At 35.1% G+C, this 16,436-nt stretch overlaps 1 pseudogene; it reads left to right on the top strand.

Annotated features, from left to right (window-relative positions):
* The first annotated feature begins 14,385 nt into the window (after positions 1–14,385).
* On the top strand, positions 14,386–15,650 carry LOC149145897 (uncharacterized; annotated as a pseudogene).
* Positions 15,651–16,436: the final 786 nt, after the last annotated feature.

Below are 16,436 nucleotides of genomic sequence, written 5' to 3'. Positions count from 1 at the left end.
AAGTTGATGTCTAATTTCAGAAAAGTAAAACTAAAATCAAATCACAACATTCATAATCTGATTCCTCGCCAGTTAGTCTAAGCTATGGCTTTCGAAGGTAACTGTCAATGATATGAGCAAGTTGATATCTAATTGCAGAAAAGTAAAACTAAAATCAAATCACAACATTCATAATCCGATTCCTCGCCAGTTAGTCTAAGCTATGGCTTTCGGAGGTAACCGTCAATGATATGAGCAAGTTGATATCTAATTGCAAAAAAGTAAAACTAAAATCAAATCACAACATTCATAATCCGATTCCTTTCCAGTTAGTCTAAGCTATGGATTTCGGAGGTAACCGTCAATGATATGAGCAATTTAATATCTAAGCTAACTAATAAAGCAAGTAAACAAGACTGAAATCAACAAAACAGAACTGGAATTAAAATACTAAGAAAAGCAAAGTCAGCAGAAAGGCTAATTCCATGTCATTAGTTGTTGCAAAAACCGTACGAAAATGCCCGGGCTGCCTACTCTATCCTGAAACATACATACACTGATCAGTGTTATACAAAGCTTGTAAAATCATGAACATAAGTGAAATGTTAATACCATAACAATTGAAATATACACAAGTGGATAACTATGGAATATATGCAATGGAAATAAGGAAACAATGCATAAAACTTTACAGCAACAAGGGAAATGAAACCTCAGCATGTAGGGGCCCTCTGCACAGCCTTGGTCAACAAGCTATCAATCCAAAATTATGCTCATGCAATCATGTAGAAATAGAGTCTTCTTGTATATTTCAAAACACAGTTACAACAATAAGACTAGTGTCACGACACAGTGAACTTTGAACAACAAAATTACATTAACAAAATACTAACTTCGATGCGTATAGAAACGCGTTATTTATAACAAAAATTTCATAACTATTTTCCTGTGAAATTACGTCAACAGGAGGCACGTAAAAGACAGCGTCCATGGATTTAGCGTAATGGTTGCCGAGACTATTAAATCTATCAATTGTGGCTGTTGGATTCGCATTGTGGGGCAGTCTACAGGTGGCAACATGACCCCAGAGATTTAGGAACGGCCACGCATCCTTCAGAATCCTTCACGTGTTTGAAAACAGAGTCCGGCTGCCGTAGGACTCTTACGTTGGGCCACTGTTTGACCACCGTTGACCACAACTTCCCTTGATGAATCTGGCTGAACCAATAGGACCTGATCCATGTCCAGGTCATTTCTAACTTGCCCATGTGGCTTGTTTTTCCTAATGACACCTGCAACCTAGAGTTTAACAAAAACAACTGTGGAAAGTTGAATCAGCTGCGGAAAGTGATTGGATTCCGCAGCTAATGAGCAAAATCTAGTTCAAACAGCAAACACAAAAACATAGTCAGAAAACCACTTAAATGATCTTTTAAAATCAATATGCAATGATCTCTGATAGCTTATGGAGTGCTGGTGAGGGGAAAAGGTCTGGGAAAATGTGTAGGAGAGGTGAAATTTCAAAGCTCAACAATTATGTGATGCTAACATGAACATGTGAAATACCAGGGACCTGACCTTGAGGCATGGTCATATGAATGAGGTCATATGGCAAAGGATGGCATGAGCATGGGTGTCATCATTCCTTAGCAATAGATCGTATGGATTCTATTGGAAAAATGTTAGAGAACAAACATACAACCAACCTATCATATTTGTTCAAGCCTCAGGTTTCCAACCATAAAATTTGAAGTGTGGTCGGCCATCCTGGCATCAACCCACATAGTGGGCTTATAAATACATATGCCCATGTCCCTCACAACACACAATTTGAGTTAGATCATATGGACTCAGTTTCAAATATAATGTAAAGTTTTGGTTCTGTTTGGTAATGTATGGATGTGAAGGATATATTTCTTGATTGTGTTCTGATCACATAACATTCTGGTTCAGTTGCTTTTTTTTGGTTGCATTTTCAAAGGAATTGGTTTTGGGTCCACTGACCATAATGGCTCTATTATAATGATGATACTCCATACTTGGCGATGGTTTTGTAAGAAGTTTGAATGAGGTCTATACCATATGAAGAGAGCTTGTAGCTAAGTCATTTGTTTCACATCCAACTGAAAGTGTGGTTGATTGAATTGGCACAACGAATGGCAAGGTGGCTTGACTAGCTCATGCAATGATGATTGATCTAAGGTGTTAATAAGATTAGTATGTATAGTATGTTGATTAGGCCCCATTCCCTATTAATTTGAACTCTTGGTTACTAAAAATTATATATCGAAGGAATTTCTCCGCAAGTAACATAGGGAAACACAATTGGTATTGAGTTCTAGTGGAAACTTTGAGGTCATGGATTCGACCTTTGTCAGTGGACAAGTTCGGTTTGTAATTTTTATATATATATATATATATATATTTCCATTTTTTCGCACTTTAGCAAGCCAATGATGGGAATTTTTTGGCGCCGGTGCCAAAAAGTGACATTTTGTAGAAGTACGTTGAGAAAGAGGAAAATTGTAGAACATTTAATTTGATATATAGTTTTGAAAGATTTTGATGAGTTTTTAAGCTCAATATTGGTCCATATTGAGTTCTAAAAGAAGCATGTTGATAATGACTTACTAATGGATGCGTCTAGAGGCTTGGAAAACCTTATTGATAAATATTTGATGATTAGAATCTTTATTTTATATTTTGAAGATTTATGAGTAGGCTGCAATAGTTTTTGGTACATGATGGAAATAGGTTCTGAGAAGTGTTTTAAGTGACCAGATTGACGAACAAGTTGGAATAGAGTCTTTACAACAACTTAAAAACTAATGATAATGATTTATATGACTATATTTGCAGTGGTAATAATATTTACAGGTGTGTCATTGAATGCAATGACAATATGTGCAGGTTTTGATGATAATAATAGTATGTGTAGATTGTGATGGTGTTAATAGTGATTATTTCTCTTTATTAACCATATATGTTGAAAATGATACAGTTTAAAAATGATATGAATATATTTCTACAAGAAATTGAAGGAGCCTAGAGTAGGTTGGAGCCCACTCATCACTGAGGTTGTAGCCTAGAGCAGGTTGGAGCCTGCTCATCACTGATGTTGGAGCCTCAATCAGTTTGGAGCTTATAGCATGTTGGAGCCTACTCATCATCGAGGTTGGTGCGTCAATAAAATTGTAGGCTACAATAAGCAGTTGTTTTCATACTTTCGAGGTTGGTACCTCAATTAGGTTATCGCCTATCACAAGTGGCAACTTGCATTACTTGAGGGTGGTTGCCTCTAACAGGTCATCTGCAAATCTATGTAATAAATTAAAGAAAAAGAAGAAGAAAGATTTTTGGTTTTCTCTCGTATGGTTTTTTGTGTAAAAAACTTGTGTCTCTTTGTGATGTGATGGCTTATTGATGTGTTATTGATGTGGTGGTAGATTTATGATTTATTTTTCCTTATGATGATATGATTCTTATAGTTATGGTTAATTTCTATATGATTTCTTGATTGTGAAAATTTATGAAACGATAAAATTGCACTCATAGTAATTCACACCCCCCACCCCTTTTTTTAGTGTGACCTTTGGGCCAACATCAAACACTAGATAGAAGGGCGGTGACGATAATCTATCCCTAATTGGTCAAACCAAGAATGGAAATGTAAATGACTCAACAAGGGTAAGGGAAAAAGTGAGGAATCAGTCTCACAACCACATAAGAAGGACTTGAGTAAAATCAAGTGCTTAAATTGTCATATGTTTGACCATTATTCATCACAATGTCTAGAGAATAAGGGAAAGGGGAAGCAACAACATAAGAAGGCAACAACCTCTACAAAAGCTTAGATGAATGAGTTTTCTACCAAGTTTGAGAAATATTTCTCAATAGTGTCTTGCCTTTCTACCAATATGGTTCCAAGTACCACTTAGTATGTGGATAGTGGAGCATGTAGGCATATGATATTAACCTAGAAATCTTTTCAAGTACAACATAATAGGGCTCAAGAATCCAAGTTTGTTGGCATGCAAAGGGCAAACCCAGGTTTAAAGTGAAACATCCAACAAAACCTCTCAAAACCCAATCCTTTCGTCATCACCATCGAAGATGTGAATTATCACCCTAAGGATTTTGATGAGGGATTGCAAGAACCAGGGTAGTTCTGCAGTGGTGAAGGAGACACAAAGCCTATGCTATCAACATCATTCTTAATACAAAAGAAATTTTAAGTAAACCCCTAATTTGTGTAGTAAACCAATCATTACCAAATAAAAACATATAGACAAAAAATAAATCAGGTCATAACATAATACACAATAAAAACCAATGAACCCAATGAATATTTGTATTTCTTTAGAAAAACCTTCGTTACATTGTAACTATCATGACTCACCATCCTAATACCTCAATTTACAGTGTGAAACATACATTCAATCTCTAATTATAACTTCACCTATGCATAAAACCATTACTTAAATATCTCCTCTATCACCTTGCGACTTTATCTATTTATAGTTTTACATTAGGGCACCAAGCTGATAAAACAAGCTACTTTTACTATGGGAAATTCCTAATACTATAGGTAAAACCCCAAAAATAACCTAAAGTCTTTCCCACATTTCACGCATTGACCTTTGGCCGACCCTTTTGTAAAGGCTCCTGTGTGGTGCTCCTCTACACAAATCCCAAAAATCCTCTCCAAAGCTACTGCTCCAACAAGGTTGAAATTGGTGATGTTTCCAAGTACCTATTATTAGGATTTGGTACCATTCCATTTTAGTTCTAAATAGTTAATTTTTTAGAATTTGATGATGTTTTGTTTGTTCTAGGCCTCAAGAAACGTTTTCTTTTAGTTTCATTTATGTAAGATAAGGGTTATATAGTAGAGTTCAAGAACTAACACTCATTATTGATCCAGAGGAATCTAGTGTAGAAACAACACACAAAATGAAACTTGTATGTGTTATAGGGTGAAATTGTTTGAGCCCTAGTTCATAACATAGAAAATATGGAACAAGAGGATGTGACACCTACATTACATAACATTTCCAATTCTGAGGGAGATAGTCACATGTCTTTGAGACTTAAAAAATTGAGAAACAGGGAATATGTTAAGGGTGCACACTTGTAAAGCATTCCAAATATACTTTCCCACGTAGGGAGAATACATTTAGGGGATTCCAAACTTGGAGCATTCATATGTGTGTGGACCAATATCAATAATATTAATCACAACGAGCATGTATTATGAGTCCCCCATTAATGACTTATCTCACAAGACATTGATATAATTGTTAAATACAAAGTATGAAGTATTTATCAAGTTTCAAAAGTTCTAGGATCTTCTTAAGAACCATAGAGGGAAGAAAATCAATATTTTTAGTTCAGATAATGGGTATGATTATACCTCTAATAGTTCAAGGATTTATACAATGAGGTAGGAATAAAAATGAGTTAATTATTTCATACAACCCACAATAGAATGGGGTTTCATAGTGATAGAATTTATCCATAATAGGAGATGATAAGTCCATGATTCATGACCAAGACTTGATGATGTTTCTTTGGAAAAAAGCATGCAACATAGTAGTCTACATCTATAATAGGCTTCCTCAAAAGATCTTGGAGGACAAGACACTAAAGGAATCATTCACTAGTATGAAGCTAGAGGTGAGTAATTTATGCATCTTTCATTGTCCAATATATATCCATGTACCTATAGTAAAGAAAACCAAGTTAGAGCCCTCCAACACTAAGGGTTTATTTGCCGGTTACAGTGAGACTTCAAAGGTATGCAAGGCATAATTCCAAATAAAATGAAGAAAATAATAAGTAGGTATTTAAATTTTGAGGAAGACTTTGCATCCAAGAAGTCACATGAGCGAATTCTAGTGACAAAGGATGAGGAGAAAGAATCTCTGAAGGTTGACCCAAAGTCACCAAATACACTCATAAGATGACAACCTTCACTTGAGGAGGAGGATACTTTATCTCTTTCTAGTTATGTCAACAGAACTTAACGATTCACACATACATTGAGGGATGCTCAAGAGTATGTAGGGGTTACTAGGAGCGCATTTAGGGAAAGAAATCATATGAAGAATTTTCCTAGATAGATGACATTGATGAGCAACATCATTGATTTCAAGCCTTCTAGTTTTTAGGAGGCAACAAAACAACAAGTAGGGAAGAATGCCATAGTGGAGTAGTACACCTCCACGATGAAGAATGATGTTTGGGACATAGTGCTAAGACCAAAGGGGAAGTCAGTAATAAATTCAATTGGCTCTACAAAATCAAGCATCTTGTAGATGGTAACATCCAAAAGTTCAAGGTGAGATTTGTGGCGAGAGGTTCTCCTAGAAACAAGGAGTGGACTATGAGGAGGGATTTTTTCTAGGTACCAACTACACTTACATTAGGGCAATTATATATTTATCTTCAATTATAGGATGGAGGATGCATTATGTGGATGTGAAGACAACCTTCCTTAATGGAAACATCAAGGGAGAAGTGATGTAGAGTAACCTCAGGGCTTTGAGGTAAATGGGAAGGAGTCCCATGTTTGGAGGCTTAATAAATCCTTGCATGGACTCAAGCAAGCCCAAAGAGCATGGTATTCAAGGACCAATGGATATTGTTGAGTATGGACTTTGCCAAAAGTGAAACAAATCCTAACTTATATTGTATATTTATTTGACTTATTTTCTTATTTTGGTTTTATATGTAGATTATTTGTTTCTTACATGTGCAAAGACACTCGTTGCAAAGTGTAAAATGGAAACTGAGCTCAAGACAAAGGACATCGACATGTTGCATTACTTCTTGGGTTTGGAAGCTTGATATAAATCAAGAGAGATATTCATTAGGTCAGGTAAGTATGAAGTTGAGATCTTGAACATATTTTTGATGGAGGACTACAAACCTATGTCCACACCCAATATCACAAATATAAAGAAGGTGACAAATTCATATTCAAAATAGGCGGATCATGTGTTGTACAAGCAGTTGATAGGTTCGTTATGTTGGAAGAATATTTGTTATTGATGTCAAAGGAATGTCCTACTCAAGAGGAAAATTAAATAGGCCTGTAGAGGACATTAATCCCTTTCCAAAAAGCATTTGCATGCCTCCTAATTCCTCCTCGTTAAAGATAAATGGATTTTTCAAGAAGAAAAACCACTTACTTCAACCTCTATCAAGTCGACATCAGAGAAATTTTGAGGTTAGAAATGGGCCTCAAAACAAAAATGTATAACAAAAATCAACTTTATAAGAAAAAACAGGATTCAATATGATGATGTCACCCATGGGGGACGATTCACCATTTTTGGAGTAAAAAGATATCTAAAAAAAAAAAAACTACTTTTTGAACTTGTATTTTCAACTTATCTCCCTACGAGTTTACTTAAATTTTGAGTGGGAGCACTCGTTGGATGTAGAATTTAATTTTTAATCCAAAGAGTACCCATGTTGCATACTTTCAATGCACCCTACTACACGAAAAATGTGAAATACATGAAAAAGCGTGATTACAATTACGTTTTTTCATGTATTTCACATTTTTCATGTAGTCGAGTCCAACAAAACTATGTAACATGGGTACTCCTTGAATGAAAAATTAAATTTTGCATCCAATAAGTGCTCCCACTCAAAATTTAAGTAAAATCGTAGGGAGATAAGTTGAAAATACAAGTTCAAAAAGTAGTTTTTTCTTTTTTCCCTCCAAATCTTGATGAGGTAATCTAATCTTATTTTATTATTTCCACCATTATTTTATAATATTCCTTAGGACACCCATTTTATACCTCAAAATTTCTCTGATGGCGTACCTAAGATCAAGTAGGCCCCTCCCCCAAAAATGTGTCTGTTCAAGTATGATCAAATTAGTATAAATATACAATGCTTCTCCTCCTTTCAACCTCCAACTCGTCCAAGAAAGAAGTGAGAGAAGCCCGAGTTTGTAAAAGGAGTTTATAGGTTCATATCTCATGGAAAATAGGATGAATTGAAGAAGGTTTTTGGTTGTTGGTTACAGTTCTAGGTTTATGGTTTTTCTTGGTAATTTTTTGATCAAGATTCGGAACAAAACTTAAGAATTCATTGAAGCAATTTTTTTCCTTCAAGGAACAAACCTTAGTTGAAAAGAAACAATCCTCAACTTTCAAGAAATAGAGCTTGACCTTAAGGAATATATCTCGGCCTTGAACTTGTCTCTCTATATTTGGACCTCAGGTAACAAGGTTTTGGATCTGAGGTAGCATAGGATTTGGTTCGTGAGGTAGGACATACCTTTGCCCTGAGGTAGGGTACGCAACTCGACCTAACTTACCTTAGACTTGGACCTACGACTTGGAGAATTATTTGAGCGGGCTTGAAGTGATTTTTGGAGTAGACCATGGAATAGATCTGGGGAAGATTTTAATCATATTTTAAAAGTGATATTTGAAGAGACCCTAAAGCAACTTGTGAAGAAATTTTGAAGTACTTATTGAAAAGTTTTTGGTGCAACTATTAGAGATCTTGAAGCAGTATTTTTTGAGTAGACTAGAGCAACCTTATTTTTTAATAGACTAACAGGAATTTTGTAGCAACCATCTTAAAATCATTATTGAATACTTGGAGCAATCCTTGAAGAATTTTTGAAGCAACTCTTAAAGCGTGTCTTTGAAGTGATCTTATGGAGCAGACCTTGGAGAGTTTTTAAGTGTAGTCTTGAAGCCACTTGATGACATCTTGAAGTAGATATTTGGAAAAGGTTTTAAAGTAGTTAAAGGTTGGAGCCTGATTTGTGAAATATAGGATTGAATTCCTCAAACAAGGTTGGATCCTTGTGAGAGATCAGGATGGAGCCTAGATTTATAATTGAGAAATGGAGTCCTCATTCAAGGTTGGAGCCTTGAAAAAAATATAGATTGCATTTTATAGGTTGGAGCCTGAATTTTTGTAAAAGAGGATTGGAGTCCTCACTATCTTCATCAATATTTTTTTTTGGTTTTATTTCTTGTGTTTTGGTTTAACTTGTGATAAAAATCTTAGCTAACATAATATAACAATTGAAAGAAATACTAATTCACCTCCCCTCCTAGTATTTCCAATAATTGGTATCAAAGCAAGATTCGTCAAGATCAACCTAACAACAGGAAGAAGGATTTTTGAATTATTATGGCCAGTAAAGATGCTAAGGTCCTCCAATTTCATGGAACAATTTTTCCTTTTGGAACATCAAAATGGAGTACTACTTAATGTTTCTTGGAGTCGAAGTTTGGCAATCTGTCACAGATGGATACAAGATCCCATATCCTCTTCTAACAGATCTGGATGGGAAGAAAGCATATGTAGCAAATTAAGAGGCTTTTAATTCTAGAGTAAGTGATATGTCATATTCAAAATTCACAAAATTTATGGGTATTAAAATAGCTAAAGATATCTGGGACAAGCTCATCCATATTTATGAAGGAAATGACCAAGGCAAAATGGCAAAACTTAAAATCTATAGAAGGAAATCTAAAAGTCTCAAGATGAATGATAAAGAATATATTGCTACTTATTTTCTCCGAGTAGATAAGGTATTCAACTATATAAAATGCCTAAGTGAATATGTCAAAGAAATTATGATTGTCCAAAAGCTATTGAGATCTCTTATAGATCATTTTGATGCCAAGGTTTGTGCCATGGAAGAACTAAAATATTAAGACTCTCTATAAATGGATAAACTCATGGAATTCTCATAGCACATGAAACAAGGTCAGGAAATTGAACTTATGGGGAAGCCCCATTCAAGGAATCCAATACATCAAGAAAGGGAAATAATTGTGATTGCAACAACGATGATTCTGATATTGAAACGAATTTTTTTTAAGGACGCTGAAGAAAGGATCCAAACTCAAAGGTAAGATACCTCTCATTTTCTTTAGATGTGGTAAAATAGAACATTATGCAACAAGATTCCTTTTTAAAGATGACAATGATGATGAAGATGAACCTAAGAGAAAAACCTTCAAGAGGAAAAGCTCAAACAAAAAGAATTTCTTCGCCAAAAAAGACAATTATGACTTTGAGGAAGAATAATAATATGGTGGAAGCAGTGAAGTATTATTCATGACCTTCACAAATGAAACAAATAATCCAAAAGAAGAAGAAATCTCAAAAAAAGTATAAGGAAATGTGGAGGAACTATTGATTAGTGCCATAGAAGAAAATGAGAGACTTAGAAAGAAGAATGAAAAGTTATCTTAAGAAATCAAATCTCTCAAAACCAAGAAGGAATAATCTAAAAGAAGAGAAGAACTTTTGAGCAATAAGCTTAAGGAAAACAAAAAAAATTGCAAAAAAATGGAAGTTGAAGTTGTATCTCTAAAAGGAGAGTTAGACAAAGACAACAAGAATTTGAAGAATTCCCATACCTTGGATGTCATTCTCATCTCTTAAATGCCAATACATGACAAATATGGACTTGGATATACAGGAAAATATCCCAATTAAAAAGAAGAAACCAATGTTCATCATGAAGAAAATCCTATAAGTTTTGTTGATGTCCTTAAAGGATCTTATCATTCTAACCTTGCAGAAAACAAAGTTCGACCAAGGAATGAGAAGCAACTCCTTCCTGAAAGGAATATCTCATCAAGGAAAGATTATCGTAACATGTATCAAACTATTTTCCTTGGTCACTATTTCTTTTATAAAAATTTTGGTCATTAGGAAAAACATTGCAAGGCTTATGGGGCTAATCATCAAAATAATATTGTTAATCCAAAGAGGCAAGGTCAAATCATAACTTATAAATCCTTTGCTATTATGTCAAAGTATATTCTATAATGTTATAAATGCAATAATCTAGGCTATAAATTCAATAATCTAGGCCATATAGCACAAATTTTCCTCTAGAGTAAAGAGAAAAAGTTTGGAGAATCTACCTCTGTGAATTTTAGTCTAGATTTATGTGCTCATAAAAAGGAAAATCAATGGTTTGTAGATAATGTATGTTCTAGGCACATGACAGGTGACCAAAAAAAAGTTCATCTCTATAAGCAAAAAAAGGGATGTAAATGTGACCTTTGGAGACAATGGATCTTCTAAAATTGTTGGGAAAGGCACATTGAGTCTCATCAATGGCAAGGGGAAAGCACAAAATTCTCTATACGTTGAAGGGCTCATAATAATCTTCTAAGTTTCAGCTAAATATGTGATCAGGGACATGATCTCGTATTTTGTTCCAAGGACTGTGAGATAAGGAAATCATCTTCAGGAAAAAAAGAAGGAAGAGGAGTAAGAGCAATAGATAATGTATACATTCACAGTGAAATTCAAGAAGAAAGAAGCTACACGAGTCAAGCAAATGAAATCTATATGTGGCACAGGCATTTGGGACACCTAACCTTTGATAACTTTGTGAAGATTAGCAAAACTCAAGCAGTAGGAGACATCTCGAGAATCTCAAAGCTAGTAAACTTTGTTTGTGCACTATGTCAACATCAAAAGAAAACTAGGACCAACCTCAAATCGAGGGAATTCTCAACATCAAAGTCTCTGGAAATCATTCATGCAAATCTGTGTGGTCAAACTAGAAATCCAACTCTACAAGGAGAAAGGTACTTTATTTCATTTATAGAAGATTATACTAGAATGATGTGGGTATTTTTTATAAGATATAAATCAAAAGCACTAGATTGTTTCAAAAATTTCAAAATACAAGTTGAAAATGAAAATGAGTTGAAGATCAAATGCTTAAGAATGGATGGAGGTGGGGAATTCACCTCAGGAGAATTCAATGAATTTTGTGAAAAATATGGAACCAAAAGGGAACTTTTTGTTGCTAGGACTCCACAACAAAAATGAATAATAGAAAGAAAAAAAATTGTACAACATACTACAAAAAAAATGCTGTTGGAAGTTGATTTACAGACAAAATTTTGCAAGGAGGCAATTGGGGAAACAATCTATATCATGAAAAAAGCTCAACTTCAGGTAAACAATGATGAAAATCCATATGAACTATAGAAAGGAAGGCCTACTTGTTGAAATTGGGTAGTTAGGGAAGAATTCCCTAGCCCATATCATCTAGTAATTATTATGGAGCAAATGTATTAAATAGAAATATTATTTGTTTAGCCAAAGAAATATCATCTTATCAAATTCAACTTAATTTATTTATGGCGAGAAAGTGAAATTTGAATTCGATCAAAATTTGGGTCGACCTTAAATATAAGATGAATTTTGGATTTGAAATATACTATATTTCCCTCCAATATGACAGGTCGACTAGCCTTAAAGAGGTACCCATTCATGTGCTAATCACTCTATATATAAGCATCTCTTTGTCCCATAAAGCATAATTCAAAAAATCACATCTGAAGCCTATTTGTGAGGCTTAGTATCCCAATTTGTATGGAAAATTATATGACATAGGAGGTTCCGAAGTTCTGTGAATATTTGTGGCTTCTAAGGATGGACACTTTGGGCATGACTGAGGCACAAGTAATGCGAAGTATAAGACTAAAAGGAGCGAGCATATGAGGCTAATGAATGCGATTTCAAGGCTATGGGAATCTCAATTAAGGGTCTGCATCTCTGATGTACAAGGCCGCAGGTCTGAGCTAGACTAGGCCATAAGTATAAGGGGACTAGGCCTCAAGTTTGTGGAGACCTATGCCACAGGTCAAAGCTAATCTAGGTCGCAGGTCTGAGGAGTCTAGGTTGCAGGTTTGAGGAGACTAGGCCACAGGTCTGAGCTAGAAAAATTCACAGGTCTGAGGCTACAATGTGAGGATAAGGGCTAAAACTTGAGGAAGATAAGGAGATCACTATTTGAGGCTTGACCGAGACTAAGGCAAGGCTACAAGACTGAAGGGATGAGGTCTAAGGTAAGTATATGTGTTAAGGCTTGCATACTTGTTATGTGAGTATGATGGTTGGTTGTACCTCTATATCAGTGACCTAGATTTTTATCATAGTAACTCCATGATAACATGACAATGCTTTTGTGAGACAACATGACAATGCCTCTTGTGACAGTTGTGATAAGTTCCTTTGTGACCACTCTTGTATGACAATATGTCAGTACCATTATAAAAAATTGTATGATAACATGTCCATGACAATATAAAAAAGTAAGTAACACTTAAATTGGTGATAGTATGATAGTACCTACATGACAGTTGTCGCAACATGACCTTGATAATTTGATTATGACAGTGACACTGGTTTGGTTGGTATGGCCCAAAGTAGCCCTATGACAGTGGTTGGTATGGCCCAAGGTGGCCCAGTGACAACAAAGGGACATTGAAGAGTCTTTATGGACGAACATATATTGTTGGACCTAGGTGGCTTGATGTACTACATCTCATTGTATCTCTTTTTGCTAAACTCTTAATATTAAATAAGAAGAATTGAGTTTGGGTTTTCCCTCTTATGGGGATTTTCCCTGGTCTATGACCTAAATACTGGTATCCTTATTGTCTCCAATTTTCTTCTATTGGTCCTTTCTGTTATACTTCTCTATTGTTATATGTTAATGATGATGATAAAATGGTATTGATAAATATACAGTAATGAAGAAAACTTTAAAATATCTACATGCATCAACTTGCCCTAAAATTAACATGGTATCAGAGCTGTCATGAAGGAAAGTCAAGGAGAAAGCCATTGGTGAAACAATTCTAGAGTTGATTAAGCTAAAGGAGACCTAAAATAATTTTAGGGTTTGAAGGAAACCCTAGGGACCATTTATGGTTAGGTTTTGGAAGGAAATACGATGAAGGTGTCCTAACTGGAAATTAACATTGGAAACTTTTTTTTGGATATGATCCATGATTGTTGTGAAGAATCCTAGTTGGGCTCATATTCAAGAAAACGAAAATGGTATAGTGGTTGGAATTGGTAGAATCTATGAAATTAGAATAGCTCAACTATATCCCTTTGTTCTCTTCAGTTAGTTTTATCATATGGTTGATGAACATCAGTGCCTCATGTTTGACAAGATGCCTAGATTAAGAGGGAGCTGGTATCCTTCTTCAAGATAAGTATCATTATGAATTTCTACTCTTTTGGTAATGTTAATTCATTATAGTCGGTTGTTTACTCCCGCTTACGAACATTCAAAATATTAAAAAAAGACCAACCTGAGGATGGAGGATTTTGCAGGAAATTGTTGCTCCGAGAAGGAGGTGATTAAAAGAACCATTCTCCTTGAAAAGACAATTAGGACTATGCAGGACCCTTGATAAAGATAAAATTATAACCATTGATTAAGTGCAGTTGTTTGAGATCTACTGGAGGATAATTAGGACACGTTATCAAGTTTTCTATGGAGCACATTTTGTGTGAAGGGCCACATATTCTTTCCAAATGATCTCAAGTCCAGAATTCACAGTTTTCTTGATTTAATATTGATATAAAATGGGTCATGGTTTCCCTGCCCTTGGTTACTTGTGTTTCTTCTTATTTGAACACAATGGTCTTGAAGGTCATGCTTTGCATCGTAAGGGTTTTTCATACTGATTAGTCAGGAACTTGTGCAACTATAGGACTAAGAGGGGGAAAATATCACTTTTCTTATAATGTCACTGTTACACAACTAGTGAATATGGAAGATACATTTCAAAAAGTGATGACACTATGGGAAAACTTGGTGAAACTAAACATAGTTTTGGATTTGATGAGTTTTCAATAGGAGGAAAGTTCTCAGATTATGGTTCAAATTTCTGTGTTGGTGATACTACAGTGTGTGTTGTAGGCATATGGTTGAACTTTCATTTTAAAGCAAAACAATTTGATTCGTGTCCTAAGGGTTTGGGGGTCACATAAACCCCCCTTAAGAAATTATCTTGGGAGTCAACAATATTTCCTCGTGTGCTTTTGGAAAATGTTTTGGTTCAGACACAATTCAACATTGAGGATGGTCTTGTTCCACTAGAAGGTTACAAGATTTTGAATGATGCACTTCGAGATGGGAACGGGATAATTGGTCCTTAATTTAGCAGTAAGAAGGAAAGAGAAGGGTCAAAAAGTGTGAAATGGACCATCCAGATAAGCCGTATATGGTTCTTGGGATAAATTTAGCGCTAGACAAAATGAAGGTTCTAGGATTGTTGTGAAAACACAATTATGGGGAAAGGTTTGATTGTTTGATGGATAAAGCTATTGGAATATTTAACACACTGTTATATAGAGCAACTAAAGTAGCTCACAGTTACATCCTAGATCAAACCATTGTTTATAAAAGTTCCCATAAACGAAAGCTAAGAGCTTTCATGGACTATCACAATATTAAAGTTATTATCTTCCCTTGTCCAGAAGAGATCAAGGTAAGATCAGCTAAGCATTCTAAGGAAATGGGAAAGGAAGTCCCGAAGGATGCTGTAAATGAGATGCTAGCAAATTATATTCTACCAATGAGCAAGGACATGGCTGGATCTGATAATTTTTTTTATGAGGTGTGGTTTCCTGAGTTGAATAGGGTGGAGGCACAAAATATCTTGGAGATGGACAATAGTGAACTAAAAGTATCATTTAGGGAAAATTATGATAATTCACCCTACCCTCATGCAAGCTCTATTGCAAGTGTGACTCGTCCTAGAGCTCCTACAACCCTAAGTGGAAGTTGGGCATGTTTTGAAGAACCCTATATGGATTGCAATATGTTCAACTACAATTCACCTTAAATCTACATGGAAGAAATCATTACAAATGAATAAACTTATTCAAATTCTCAATATCAAAATGGAGAAGACTATGGAGCTATCCCTGATTAGCATGCCCCCTAAAAAAAGAAGAAGAGGGAAAGAGCCCTGACCATGAATACAACTTGAAGTCTCCCTGATTAATGAAGAGGATTCCTGTTTAGAGGGAGAGGATCATGATAGGATATTTTCATGCATTACTGGTTATTGATACTAGAGGAAAAATCATTTTTTGAAGCTGCCTTTGGGTTTGGAAGAAAATGAGTAGGTATCATAGTTACAAATTGATGCAAGAATTCTAGAGTTGATCTAATGATCATTTAATGAAGTGAAGGTATGACTTTGACATTTGGTTTTATGAGCTAACATGTGTGTTATTAGGGGCATGGAATGCTTGATTATTTATCTTCAGAATCCCATGATAAGCAGTTTTCCAAGTGGATCCTTTGTATTACAACATGCGCCTTGGACCAAAGAGAGTTTGGTCATATGAAATTAAAAAAAAAATTGTAGATTAGGCACTTGGGCACCTTCATGAATTATACAAGATTAGTATAGTGGTCTCCCTAAGTGAGAGGGAGTAAGGTTAGTTAAATATTTTTCTTTAAGATGATTTTGATTTGGTATATTGGATGTATAGGAAATAGAGGATTGCTAAGTGCTACTGAAATCATTGCTGCTAGAATCGCTAGCTATAAGATAGTGTGTTTGAAGAATATCGTTAATGAGTTGTGTGCCATCATACATGTATATTATTTTGGGTGGAGA

The sequence above is a fragment of the Pinus tabuliformis genome, chromosome X, assembly GCF_031772625.1.
Source record: "Pinus tabuliformis cultivar Carrire ecotype Pingquan chromosome X, CPIR1, whole genome shotgun sequence".
NCBI classification, from domain to species: domain Eukaryota; kingdom Viridiplantae; phylum Streptophyta; class Pinopsida; order Pinales; family Pinaceae; genus Pinus; species Pinus tabuliformis.
The sequence above is the reverse complement of the archived record's forward strand: the minus strand, read 5'-3'. Positions and strand labels throughout refer to the sequence as shown.